The sequence below is a fragment of the Zingiber officinale genome, chromosome 1B (genome assembly GCF_018446385.1).
Source record: "Zingiber officinale cultivar Zhangliang chromosome 1B, Zo_v1.1, whole genome shotgun sequence".
Classification (NCBI taxonomy): Eukaryota; Viridiplantae; Streptophyta; class Magnoliopsida; order Zingiberales; family Zingiberaceae; genus Zingiber; species Zingiber officinale.
Window position 1 is genome coordinate 143044047 of NC_055986.1, and position 15109 is coordinate 143059155.

Below are 15109 nucleotides of genomic sequence, written 5' to 3' on the forward strand. Positions count from 1 at the left end.
GCCGCATGGAGTATTACCTCAAGACCGACATTGCCATGTGGTTTTCCGTCAAGGAGGGTTTTACACCACCAAAAGATGAAGAAGGTAAGGAACTTGATTCGTCTAGGTGGTCTACCGAACAACTACGCAAAGCACAAGCCGATGCCAAGGCCATGGTCACCTTGCAATGTGGAATCGCCAAGGACCAACTCGTCAAGGTAGGTCCATTCTCGAGTGCAAGAGACCTATGGAACAAACTCATCGAGCTCCAAGAGGGAACTCGAGATTCTCGGATTGCCAAGAGGGACCTATTCTTGAATCAACTCCAAAATCTAACTATGAAGGACAATGAAACGGTAAGTGAGCTTCACGGGAGATTCAAGGAGATCATCAACGGTCTACACTCGGTGGACGAACGAGTGGAGAATCGCGATCTCGTAAGGTATGCTCTAAAAGCTTTTCCTAGGAATGCCTTGTGGTCATCTATGGTAGATGCCTACAAGGTATCCAAGGATCTTTCCATTGTAAAATTAGATGAATTTTTCTGTGAGATGGAACTTCATGAGCTTGCTAACAAAGGTCAAAAAGAGAAGGGTATTGCTTTGTTTGCAGGACCAAAGAGCAAGGATGGAAGAAGGAAGAAGGAAAAGAAGAAAGAAAAGGAGATTTCCTCATCCACCTCTTCCTCAGAATCCGATGATGAAAGTGGATCATCATCAAGTGAGATGGCGAATTTCGTAAGAAGAATCATGAGAAGGAGCAGGAGATACAAAGGAAAAGGTAAACCTAGTGAACAAAATATTGACAAAACTAATGTTACGTGTTATGAGTGCAGCAAAAAGGGACACTATCGAAGTGAGTGTCCAAAACTTAAGAAGAAGGAGGAACGAGCCAAAAAGAAGGAGGAAAGAGCCAAGAAGAAGAAGGCTCTCAAGGCCACTTGGGATGAGTCCTCATCAAGCTCATCGGAGGAAGAAGAGAAGATGGAAAAGAGCACACGACAATTAGCACTTATGGCAAGGGAAGTTTCGGACTCCAGAAGTGAGGGAGATTCGAGCGACGCTTCAACCGCGGCTTCATCATCGTCGGATGATGAAGAGGTAACCTCTTCTCATATAGAAAAGTGTTATAAGACTATCACTCATTTATCTACATTGCTTAAAAAGTCAAAAACAGAAAATAAATTGTTAAAAGAAGAAGTAAAAACCTTAAGGACCCTTAGGGAAGATGAGGTCGATGACCTACATCTAGAAGTCCTTGAGGATGAGAACAAGGCGTTAAAGGGTGAGGTTGAGAAACTCAAGAAAATGCTTGAGAAATTCTCAACTAGCTCTAAGACTCTAGACATGATTCTAAATGCCCAAAGGGCAGTCTACAACAAGGTCGGGCTAGGGTATCAACCCAAGGAGTCGAGTTTCATTTCTCTAATGTCTAGAACTCAACATAGTAGATCACATGTTTCTAGGGCTCATGGAACTAGGAAAGGTATGACCAAGGCATGGGTTCCTAGGTCTTTCATTGTAGAAGCATTAGGTCCCAAGATTTGGGTACCTAAAACCTCTATCTTCCGTGTCTTGTAGGCATTGGTCGAGGGGGAGCATCTATCAACTTGGTTTGTTGATAGTGGATGCTCCAAGCACATGACCGGGAACAAATCACTGTTTACAACCATTCAAAACAAAAGTAGAGGTAATGTGTCTTTTGGTAATAATGGTAGTCTTAAGGTTGTAGGAGTTGGAGACATTCATATATCCGAATGTCTCCATATCAAGAATATCCTTCTAGTCAAGGGGATGACTTTTAATCTCCTAAGTGTCAGTCAATTGTGTGATACGGGTTACACAATTGAATTTCATTCAAGTCAATGTTTGGTTAAACACATTGACACACTTGACACGGTACTAGTAGGCACAAGGGTTGATAATATTCATCAAGTATCGTTTAAAAGTGCTACTAATGCTTTGATTAAGTGTTTCATGTCAAAAGAAGAAGAGTCTTGGCTTTGGCATAGAAGGTTGGCACATGTAAACATGAAGAACATTCGGAAGTTGGCCAACAAAGGACTTGTACGAGGCTTACCAAGCATCAAGTACCAAAAGACCAAACTATGTGATGCATGTCAAAAGGGTAAGCAAACAAAAGGTGTTCATAAAGGTAAAAGCACTGTAAGTACATCTACTGCTTTAGATTTATTGCACATGGACCTATTTGATTGCAGTAGTGTAATATCATTGAATGGAAGTAGATATTGCTTGGTAATCGTTGATGATTTTACTAGATACACATGGACCTTCTTTTTGAAACAAAAGGACCAAACTATAGATATTTTTATTTCCTTTTGTAGAAGAACTGAAAATGAAAAATCTACAACAATTAAAACCATTAGAAGTGATCATGGTGGGGAATTTCAAAATCATAGGTTTCTAGAGTTTTGTCAAGAAAAGGGATATAGGCATGAGTTCTCTACTCCAAGGACCCCACAGCAAAATGGGGTTGTGGAGAGAAAGAACCGAGTACTACAAGAGGCTGCACGAAGCATGCTCAATGAGTACTCACTACCGAGCTACTTATGGGCTGAAGCTGTGAATATAGCTTGCTATGTGCAAAATCGAGTTTTAATACATAGGTTTTTAGGAAAGACTCCCCATGAACTTTGGTTTGGGAAACCGCCTACAATTAAACATCTTAGGGTGTTTGGTTGTAAGGTGTTTATCTTGAACACCAAGGATCATCTTGGGAAGTTCACGGCTAAGGCTGATCAAGGGATACTGGTCGGGTACTCTCTTACCAGCAAAGCCTATCGAGTCTACAACAATAGGACTAAATTGATTGAAGAGTCCTCTGATGTAGCTTTTGAAGAGATCCCTAACTTAAATGATCAACCAAGGGATATAGGAGAAATTCAATTTGAACTTAGAAATCTAAGTTTGAATGATCAAAATGAAGAACGAGTCGAAGTTGACTCTGATGTTGATGAGCAAAGGCAACAAAGAACTCAATCTGATCCTTTGCCTGATATTGAGTCCTTGCCTGTGCCGAGTGAGACCACTCATGAGGCACCGCCAACACCAAGGCAGTCTAGGTTAGCCACTAGTCATCCCCAAGATCAAATTGTGGGAGACATCCAACAAGGGGTTAGGACTAGGTCATTCTTTAGAAATGAATCTAATGAAGTCGCATTGATTTCAGAGATTGAACCAAAAATAGTTGATGAGGCATTACACGATCCTGATTGGATCTTAGCTATGCAAGATGAGTTAGGTCAATTTGAAAGGAGCCAAGTGTGGGACTTAGTTCCTAGACCTAAGAAGACCACCATTATTGGAACTAAATGGGTCTTCAAAAACAAGTTAAATCAGAAGGGAGAAGTTGTAAGAAACAAGGCAAGACTTGTAGCCAAGGGCTATAGTCAAGTCGAAGGTCTCGATTATGATGAGACTTATGCTCCCGTGGCCCTATTAGAGTCCATTCGTTTGATGCTAGCTTTTGCTGCACATAGAGGTTTCAAACTCTATCAAATGGATGTTAAATCTGCCTTCTTAAATGGTTTTATTAAAGAAGAAGTCTATGTTGAACAACCACCGGGGTTTGTGAATACCGAAGCTCCAAACCACGTGTACAAGCTCAAGAAAGCACTTTATGGGCTTAAACAAGCACCACGAGCTTGGTACGAAAGGTTGTCAACTTACCTATTAGAAAAGGGATTTGTAAGAGGCCAAATAGACCCAACACTATTTCTACGAAGAGATGGTGAAAATATTTTTGTAGCCCAAGTATATGTCGATGACATAATTTGTGGCTCAAATAACAAGGGCTATTTGAATGAATTTATTTCTCACATGGAAAGTGAGTTTGAGATGAGTCTAGTAGGAGAGTTGACATTTTTCCTCGGACTTGAAATCAAACAAACTCGAGATGGAATTTATGTCCATCAGACAAAATACACTCAAGAGATGCTTAGAAAATTTAATATGAGTGACTCTAAGGAAGTGTCCACTCCAATGGCGACAAACACTCGCCTTGACAATGATGAGAGTGGAAAACCAATTGATCTAACGCAATATAGAAGCATGATTGGTAGTCTTCTATATCTCACAGCTAGTCGACCGGACATACTCTTTGCTGTGGGCATGTGCGCTAGATATCAAGTCTATGCCAAGGAATCTCACTTAATTGCAGTTAAGAGAATTCTGAGATATCTCAAAGGCACAATGAGAGTAGGACTGTGGTACCCTCGTACGGAGTCTTTTGATTTGATAGGCTATACCGATTTCGATTATGCTAGATGCAAATTGGATCGGAAAAGTACTAGTGGGGGCTGCCAATTTTTAGGTTCATCTTTAGTTAGTTGGTCGAGTCGGAAGCAACATTGTGTTGCTCTCTCCACGACCGAGGCCGAATATATTACCATGGGAGAGAGTGTATCACAGTTGTTGTGGATGATACACACCCTAGAGGATTATGGACTTTCTTATAAGGGTGTACAAGTGTTATGTGACAACATTAGCACGATCAACCTAACTAAAAATCCAGTCCATCATTCGAGGACCAAACACATTGAAGTGCGTCATCACTTCATAAGAGATCACGTAGCTAGGGGAGACATTGCACTCACATATGTTGAGTCAAAGTCAAATATAGCTGATATTTTCACCAAACCCCTTCCGGAGAATGAATTTAGTCATTTAAGGAGGGAGTTGGGAATGTGTTTGGCTCCTTAGGTCCTTAGGACCTCATCATGATCAATAAGGAAAAATTAAAAATGACAAGAGAAATTGGGAATGATTTTGGGCAACTTGGGAACATCTCACACAAACTATAAGGTTTAACAAAATATTTTTGTTTGCTAGAAATGGGGTGAGATGATAGGAACAACCAAATTATTCAAAATGTATCATGCATCCCTTGAATAATTAGGTTGAAGAGACATTAATTGAGTATGAGGAACACCATTACATAATTCATGTGTAATTGGTTCCTTGATCTTACTCATATATTCCAATCAAGGAATCTTGGTTGGACTTTTGCCTAGAAATTATCCAATTATAGTTGATGGTTGATTTGTTGATTGATATTTTTGATTGATACTTAACATGCCTTGATTGAAAATTAGGACAAGTTGTTTATATTTTGACAAACTTGAAACTGATCATAGCAATCCTAGGTCTTAACTAATACCTTGGTTCACTATAGGTAATAGTTTTATAAGGTTCTCTAAGATTGGAACTCTAAGATTCCAAATGTCTGAGTTTGTGGGTTTTGAAGTCTGAAACTTTCGGGCTCTAAACAAGCTCAGGCATAAGAGTTCATTTTTTGAACACAATTGTGGGTGTTGATCCTTAGGTTCTAGGTTATGAATTTGGGAGGTTCTGAATTCTTGGTTGTTGAACTTCTCAGAATTCTCGATCAACAACGGCTCAAAAATTTCAGTTACTGAAATCAGAATTTCAGGATTATCAGACACTGATCGGTCCAGAGACCGATCAGGCCGATATCTGATCGGTCTCTACGACCGATCAGTAGAGTTCATTCGATATCTGATCGGTCTGCAGACCGATCAGGGGTTCTGAAACGTATCGCTAGCTACTGATCGACCTCTGATCGGTCCGGGGACCGATCAGGAGGTTCCTGTTGGAGTGTATACTGAAAGCCTAAGCTTTGTAAACATTCATTATGAATAAAGAATCACATTTGGTCTAATTGTCTACATTTGTTTGTAGTTGTTCATTAATTTATATTGTAGATAACATAGTATGTGGTGTCACATACAGAAGATGATGTTATCAGTACCTTATAAATTATAAACAGTAGCTCACGACTAAAATGGAAAGGAACAAACCATTAGAAGATCGTAGTGTAATTAGGTATTAGTTTATCTTGACTATACAATTACACTAGTACACTCAGAGTGTATTGAGTAGGACCATTAGAGGTCGTTTCTTTTATACTGACTTTATAAAGGAACAAAGACCTCAGTTATTATGGAAGTGTGTGCTCTTAATCCTAATATAATAACAAGCACATATGTTTGATATTTATTTCTTTAATTTATCAATGGGTGAGATTTAGTTCGATGAATCAATAAACTCGATAAGTTGGGAAATGGTATCACTTATAGTGTGTGTTGTTGATTATAGAAGGAAACTGTGTCCTAGAGATACTAGGTTGATAATGTCCTCAAGAGGAGCTCATAAAGATTATCATGTTAAACCCTGCAGGTGGACTTAGTCCGACATGATAATAAGGTTGAGTGGTACTACTCTTGGACTTAGATATTAATTAAATGAGTTGTCAGTAACTCACTTAATTAGTGGACATTCGATATCTTAAACACAGGGAGACTAACACACTCATAATAAGAAGGAGCCAAAAATGTAATTTGGGATTGGTGCGGTAGTTCAATGATAGTTCTCTAGTGGAATGAATTATCATTGATAAAATTAAGTTGTGTGTCAGGCGAACACGGATGCTTAATTTTATCGGAGACCAAAACCAATTTCTCCTCTCGGTCCCTATCGTAGCCTCTTATTTATAGAGTTCTATACCCATCTATACCCACCTTCTATACCCACCCAATAGGGGCCGGCCAAGCTAGCTTGGGATCAGCCGGCCTAGGTATATAATTGGGTGGCCCTAGCTTGAACCCAAGCTAGTAGGGCCGGCCAAAATAAATTAAAAAAGAAATTTAATTTTAATTTTATTATGTGGTAGATATAATTTAAAGAGAATTAAAATTAAAATATCTCTCTTGTAAAAGATTTACAAAGATTAAAGAAAGAGATTAGATCTCTTTCCTTATTTATAGATTGAGAGATTTTATTTTCTCTTTAAAATTATTCACATGTTAATAAAATTAAAATTATAGATATTTCCTTTTATTAACCATGAAGAGATTTTAAAGAGAAATTTTATTTTTTTAAATTTCCGGAAACAAATAAGGAAAGTTTTAATTGTTGATTGAAACTTGTCCAATTTGCTTCCTCTTGATGTGGCCGGCCATTAGAGTTTATTTGGGAAATTTTATTTTATTTTTCTCAAATAAATCATGTCAAGGAAATTAAGGAAATTTTATTGTAAATAAATTTCCTAATTTGCCTAGGCCAAGGAATATAAAAGAAGGGGTAGGGTGCCTTCATGAGATACAACCTCTATTGTTTTCTCTCCCCTTTTTTCCTTGGTGTGGTGGCCATTTACCCTCTCCCTCTTTTCCTTTTGTGGTGGCCGAATACTTCATCTTTCTTGGTGTTCTTGTGGTGGCCGGATGCTACTTGGAGAAGAAGAAGAAGGAGAGAAAGCTAGTATCTCTTGGAGCTTGGTTAGTATTTTGATTTTCTTCTTTGGTATGTTCTTCCTTTGTTTCTGAACCTTGCTTTGAGGAGAAGAATGTGGTTGGTGGTTTCTCGTCTCGGAAGATCGTTGCCCACACAACGTCTGAGGTTAGAAGAGGAATACGGTAGAAGATCAAGAGGTTTTTCTACAAGGTATAACTAGTAATTTCTATTTCCGCATCATGCTAGTTATTTATGGAAATAATACCAAATACAAGAGGCTTACGTTCTAGAATTTCGAATATGTTTTTCGAAGTTGTGTTCTTTTGTTTCTTTCTTTTCCTTGTGATTTGATTGCTCTCTTTGGTTAACCTAAAGTTATTTTAGGAAATTAAATATTAGCTTTCTATTAAAGGTTTTGTCTAGTCGGTGGTGGTTGCTCCCATATCCAAGAAGGCCATGTGCCTCGCCACGTCAGTACTGGGAACCTTTTATGGAAATTAATATTTAATGGAATTAATAACTTAAGGAGACTTGGGTCGAACGTGTTAAGTTCCGCAGGAGATCCAAGTCAAAACCTAAAAGAACAAATAGATTAAGTTTTGGATCAAACGTGTTAAGTTCCGCAGGCGATCCAAAATTTAATTTAAAAGAACACATGGTAGCTAGGAAAAGGTTCAGACCTTTGTACAAAATTTTTGTACAGTGGAACCTATAGGTTTTCCGAGTAGCAACCAACAGTTCCCTGATCGGTCTCCACGACCGATCAGGAGGCTCTGGCACGCATCCACCTCTGATCGGTCCGGGGACCGATCAGGAGATACTGGGTCGGTCTGTCGACCGATCCAGAACGAATCCATAACTCTCTGTTCACTAACTGATCGGTCCAAGGACCGATCAGCTCTCTATGTTCGCAGGAAGGCTACCTGATCGGTCTCCACGACCGATCAGAGGGGTTCCTGATCGGTCCCCCGGACCGATCAGACCTCTTTGGGCGTTAACATCGATACTGATCGGACAACCGTCCGATCAGATCCCACTGTGCTCTATCCCCTCATTAACACCTCCCGACCCACTCTCTTCCCGATCTTCTTCCTTTTCAAAACCCTAGCCGACCGACTCATAACCTAGCCGACGCCCCTCTTTTCCTCCCGTCTTCTCGACCCATCATCTTCTAAAAGCCGAAGGTTACAATGGCGCCCAGGTAACTCTTCTTCCTCCCGAGATTTGTTCATTCTTAGCGTTTTAGCTTCTTTTCACATTTTCTCTATGTGTGTTGTCTCGGTTCTCTCTGTGTGGCTCCCGTGGACTCCCATTTGCCCCGACCGTGTCCAAATCTTTATCTATTTAGGAAGAAAGCAGCCGGTGAGAGTTCTTCTAAGTCCCCAGCTGAGAAAACCAAGTCTCCTGCTCCCTCTCGACCCCAACCAGCTGGTTCTAGTAGATTCCCAAACCGCCATTTTGAGCAAGCATTTCAACAGAGGACATTCAAGCTGCTTCCATGTCGATCTGTGGATCGCAAGTATATGGATGAATTTTGTCCTTCTGTGTCCGAAACCCTAGCCTATTTTAAACTTGACTCGGTAGTCTACTTAGAGAGGGACATCAACCTTGACCTAGTTTCTGAGTTCTATAACAATCTTCATCAGAACAGTGATGGTGTTTATAAAACCCGAGTCGCTAAAAGATCTATCGATTTCTCCATCAGAGAATTTTTTGGGTATCTAGGCTGGCGGATGTGTACGGGGGATCTTTTCTCAATTTATCCTGATTTACCAGAATCATTACGTCCTCCACTTGATGTCTCACCTGACTCCATCTATGAGTACTTCTTCGGTCATCCTAGACTAGATGACCTAGATGAGTTGGATGTTGACTTTCCTACTTTTGCTGCCCTACGACTATCTGCCCCTGACTATATTCTTTTTAAGATAGTTACAAACTGTATTCTTCCAATTACATCCAAACCTCTTGCTGAGATCCGACCCTATCATTGTTTGATGCTTTATGGGTTACGTCGGCGTCTCGACTTTGACATTATGTCCAGCATCTACTCTTCGATCATTTCATATTCTCGGCCCAGCGGCTCCACTGTTTATATGCCTTATGGGCATATAATTACTAATTGGCTCGAGACCCTTCAGGTTGATGTGTCTAAGGGTAGGGTAGTCAAAATGGTCAGGCAGGATTGCTGACTTGGGAAACGGGCATTTTCCAAGTCTGGCATCATTGGACAAAATGGGGGTGTTCAGTGGAAGGATGGGAGAGTTTTGGATGAGTTACCACGGGGACCTCCACGACAGGTTGCTCCTGTTGCTGCTCCTCCTGCTGCTGCTGACGATGGAGAGGACGATCCTGATCTGCGCTGGCAGATCGCCGAGCTGGAGAGCCGTTTTGATCGGCATGATGAGATGATATCCGCTGAGCTGGATGGCTTGCGTATTCGGATAGACCAGCGCTATGATGACCTGCGCGGGCATATTGACCAGCGTTTCGATGATGTGCGCAGTCATCAGGTGGTGACACAGCAGTTGCTACTCGGATGGATGGCACGCTACCCGCCTCCGCAGTCTTACCCAGGCTATCCATCCTCCAGCGTGCCGCCTCAAGATTTCACCCCTCCTGCCGATGATGGTGATGTTCCTCAGTGTGAGGATGTTGATTGATACAGTTTGTTTGTTGACTGTCTGTATTTTGGATGTTATTTGTTAGTCTTTATGACTGACCTGGATGTTTGCACTTCTGATGCTACTCATGTATTTATGGTACTCAGTTTTATATTTACTTGCTTTTTATTATATTTCATTTTCTATCCGTTATTAATATGCTGTTCACTTGCATGTCTTGTTTGTCTTTTATTTCCTTATTACTGTCTTATAATACACTTAGAGGGAATTCTCAGTGAGTTAAGAACCAGACAGTAAGGGTTAAGGGGGAGTTCTTTAAGTTATCTTACCTTATTCGCACCTTTTCGGTGTTTGACAAAGGGGGAGAAGATAACTAAGTTTAGATGAATGCAAATGTGAAGACCCTCACATAGTGTTGTATCCGTCTTAGGGGAGGATCTTGATTCCCTAAAATTATGAAAATTTGAACACTGATCTAAACTTAAATCGTGTTGTCAAACAACAAAAGGGGAGATTGTTGATACCGTCTGTTGTTTTGATGTTGACACCGATTTAAGTTTGTATCGATAGTGTTTAAACTCAGAATGACTACTGATCGAGGTTGATCGGTTGAAAGGAGTGATAGAAGCTGTGCAAGGAAATCCAGATGGGTCAAGACATCTAGTGAAAAGTCCAAGCGAGGAGCTTGGCACGGAAAAGTCCAAGTATGGTGACTTGGCACGGAATGGTCAGAGAGGGCTCGGCTTGTCACGACGGAGTCGGAGAGGGCTCGTAGCTCGTTCTCGGACTAGGTCAGAGAGGGCGGTAGCTCGCTCTCTGGACCGGACGAAGTCGGAGAGGGCTCGGTAGCTCGCTCTCCGGACTAGGTCGGAGAGGGCGGTAGCTCGTTCTCCGGACCGGATGAAGTCGGAGAGGGCTCGTAGCTCGTTCTCCGGATTAAGTCGAAAGAGGACTTTCATGGCACATTGGATCGGTCGTTAGACCAACTCTCAATTCGCGCATGGATCGGTCAGACCGATCCGTGAAAAGTTCCACCGATCGGTCCGATGACCGATCGATGACACCGAGCACATCGGTGAAATCTGATCGGTCCGCATCGATCGAAAACACTCGAGCACATCGAGGTAATCGATCGGTCGAGAGACCGATCGTGAGAAGAGCCGCAGAAGAAAGAGGTGGATCGGTCTGACCGACCCTCAATCTGATCGGTCTACCGACCGATCGAGAACACCGAGCACATCGAGGTGCAATCTGATCGGCCGTGAGACCGATCGGGAGAAGAGACCGCAAAGAAAGAGGTGGATCGGTGCGGACCGATCCACACTCAACTGATCGGTCACTACGACCGATCGATGAGTCTCGAGCCGTCGGTGTTGCTCGATCGGTCCAAGGCAAGGTGATCGGTCCGGTGACCAATCCACACTCGATTTGTTCGTTGTATCAACGATTCCTTCACCGCTTTTGATATATCTCATTCATTTATGTGATGTAATCCTCTGTGCTGTTAGCTTTTGAGTTTGCAGGTTAACAGGTATCATTCCAAGCCTAATTTCAAATTAAGTTCGTAAGAGGAATGTGACAAATGGTCTTTCTGTTGGTTTCAGCGGTGCATGGTGCATTTCGGGCATCAACGGATACTGCTGTGATCCGGCTGCGATCCGCTTGACTCCGGGATTGGTTCGAGCTCAAGACGCCAGTGTTGACTGTGATATCATTGGTGTGAGTTCAGAGAACCAGGTATGGAGATTTGTGACAGCAGAGATCAGGTTTTGAGAAGCAGTAAAAACAGCGAGAGGGGAACAAGAACAGAACACGAAAGAAAGCTTGAAAGAAAAGTGTGTGCTGTTGTGCGAAGTTCTTGAGCTCTCGGGTGAACTGCGATCTCGGTTTTCTGCTACTAATTCTTGCGTGGTTGTAAGCATTTCCATTCTCTTTTGCCACCAAGTTTCTGTAAGTCTCGTGCTTTAAATTAGATATTTCTTGAGACTTTGTGGGAAGGTTACTCCACCTAGAAGGAGGATCTTTAGCCGGAATTCTTCCGGGGTGCGATCTACCGAAGATCAAGGAGTCGTCCACCTTACGGACACGCCGAGGAGTAGGGGCAAGTTATCCCCGAACCTCGTAAATCTGTGTATCAGTGTTTGTGTGTTTGTTCTTGTTTCGTTTTAGTTTGTTTATTCCGCTGCGCTAACTAGTGTCTGTGTAGAACTCTTTGCTTAAGTTTTTAAAGAGGCTATTCACCCCCCTCTAGCCATCTAAGATCCCAACAGTGTGGGCAACGATCTTCCTAGATGAGAACCACCAAGCACCTTCTTCTTCCTTGCAAGTTTCGGCCACCACAATTCTCCAAGAGAAGTAGAGGTCCGGCCACCACCACCAAGCTCCAAGGGATGCAAGAAACAAAACCACCTTTCTCTCCTTCTTCTCCTAGCTAGAACCGGCCACCATCAAGAGCTCCAAGAGAGGTTGCCGCCGGCCATAAGAAGAAGAGAAGAGGAAGAAGCTAGGGCCGGCCACCAAGGAGGAAAAGAGAGGAGAAGAATAATAGAGTTGATCACCCGTGAAGGCACCTCTACCCCCTCTTTTATAATCATTGGTCTTGACAAATAAGGAAATTTTAATAAAAAATTCCTTAATTCTTTTGTCATAAAAAAGAAAAATTATTTTAATTAAAAAATAATTTTCTTCTTTTAATAATAATGGCCGGCCACTTCTAATTCCCCAAAACAAGGAAAATTTAATTCACACAAGAATTAAAACTTCCTAATTTGTTTCTAGAAATTTATAAAATTTCTCCAATAATTTTTATCCCTTCATGATTGGTTAATAAAAGGAAATTTTATAAATTAAAATTCTTCTTCTAAACATGTGGATAATTTCCAAAAGGAAAGTTATCTCTAAAAATTAAAATCTCTTTTCAATCTACAAATAAGGAAAGATATCAAATCTTTTCTTAATCTTTTGTAGAAACTAATAAAAGAGAATATTTAATTTTTAAACTTCTCTTTTAAATTATTATCATGGTCAAAAAGGAAAGTTTTTCTTAAAAATAAAATCTCCTTTCAATCTACAAATAAGGAAAGATTTCAAATCTTTTCTTAATCTTTTGTAGAAAGCTTTAAAAGAAAAGATTTAATTTTTAAACTCTCTTTTAAAACTATGAAATCCACATAAGAAATAATTTTAATAAAAAATCCTTTTTAATATGATGTGGCCGGCCACCTAAACTTGGGCTCCAAGCTATTGGCCGGCCACCTTAAGGCCAACCTTTAGGCTTGGCCGGCCCTAAGCTTGAGCTTCAAGCTTAGCTTGGCCGACCCTTATTGGTTGGGTAAGAAGGTGGGTATGTGGTGGGTATAAATCTCTATATACAAGAGGCTACGATAGGGACCGAGAGGAGGAATTGGTTTTGGTCTCCCGATGAAATTAAGTTTCCCGTGTTCGCCCCGAACACACAACTTAATTCCATCAATAATAATTCATTCTACTAAAGAACTATTATTGAACTACCGCACCAATCCCAAATTACATTTTTGGGCTCCTTCTTATTATGAGTGTGTTAGTCTCCCTGTGTTTAAGATGTCAAATGTCCACTAATTAAGCGAGTTACTGACGACTCATTTAATTAATATCTTAGTCCAAGAGTAGTACCACTCAACCTTATCGTCATGTCGGACTAAGTCCACCTGCAGGGTTTAACATGACAATCCTTATGAGCTCCTCTTGAGGACATTCTCAACCTAGATCACTAGGACACAGTTTCCTTCTATAATCAACAATACACACTATAAGTGATATCATTTCCCAACTTATCGGGCTTATTGATTCATCGAACTAAATCTCACCCATTGATAAATTAAAGAAATAAATATCAAATATATGTGCTTGTTATTATATTAGGATTAAGAGCACACACTTCCATAATAACTGAGGTCTTTGTTTCTTTATAAAATCAGTATAAAAGAAACGACCTCTAATGGTCCTACTCAATACACTCTAAGTGTACTAGTGTAATTATATAGTTAAGATAAACTAATACCTAATTACACTACGACCTTCCAATGGTTTGTTCCTTTCCATTATGGTCGTGAGTTACTGTTTATAATTTATAAGGTACTGATAACATGATCCTCTGTGTGTGACACCACACACCATGTTATCTACAACATAAATTAATTGAACAACTACATTTATCATAAATGTAGACATTTGACCAATGTGATTCTTATTTCTAGATAAATGTTTATACCAAAAGCTAGGCTTTTAGTATACACTCTAACAAACAAAAACCTTGAAAATGCTCCTTGAGTGTCAATTTCCTTAAAGTTGGATTAACTACCCTTCTAATCGGAGTTGACACTCTCTAACCCATTTATGGGGTAGAGAAGATGCTCCTAGGAACCCAACACCTATTGGTGCTCCTTGGATGCTCTAGGTACTCACTAGGGATAACTTCCCTAGATACCTTCCTAGTGACCTTGTTTGGCTTCTTGGAAGCCTTGGTCACATTTTCTAGGTCAACTCTAGGGATAGCCTCCCTTGTGACCTTCTTTGTGACTTTCTTAGACTTCTTAGAAGTCTTAGTCACATTTGTTGCAAAAATACTCTTAGGGATAACTTCCCTTGTATTTTTGGCTTGACCACTAGACCTAGGGTTGGTTCCATAACTATATGGAACCCTATGGTAAGAGATTACATCCTTCTTAGCCTTTGGTTTGTATCCCAAACCCCTATGGCCATTAGATGACCTTTGTGCTCCTAGACCTAGCCTATGCTCATTTTGCCCTTTTAGGATATTTTCCATCCTTTTTAGGGTCTTTTCCATTTTATCAAGCCTTGACCTCAAGACTTGATTTTCTATCACTAAGTCCTTAGTTTTTGGTTTTCCATTAAATTTATGAGCATTTTTATTTCTAGGCTTATAGCTAAGGTCCTTAGTGTGATTGCCTAGATTTTTATCTACCTTCCTAATCCTAGGTGTGGTAGTTTTAGCATGGTAAGCTACATTATTTTCCTTAATTTTACCATGCTCTCTATTCTTATGGTAAATAGCATTAAAATGATATAAGTTAGAACTAGCATGCTTTTTACCATAATGTAAAGGGGTAGGCTCAATAAAAGTTACCTTCCTTTTTACCTTAGAGGCTCCCCATTGACTTGAGCTTCCTCCTTAAGCCTTGACCATCTTCTTCCCCTTAGGGCATTGACTTTGGTAATGCCCCTTTTGATTGCAAG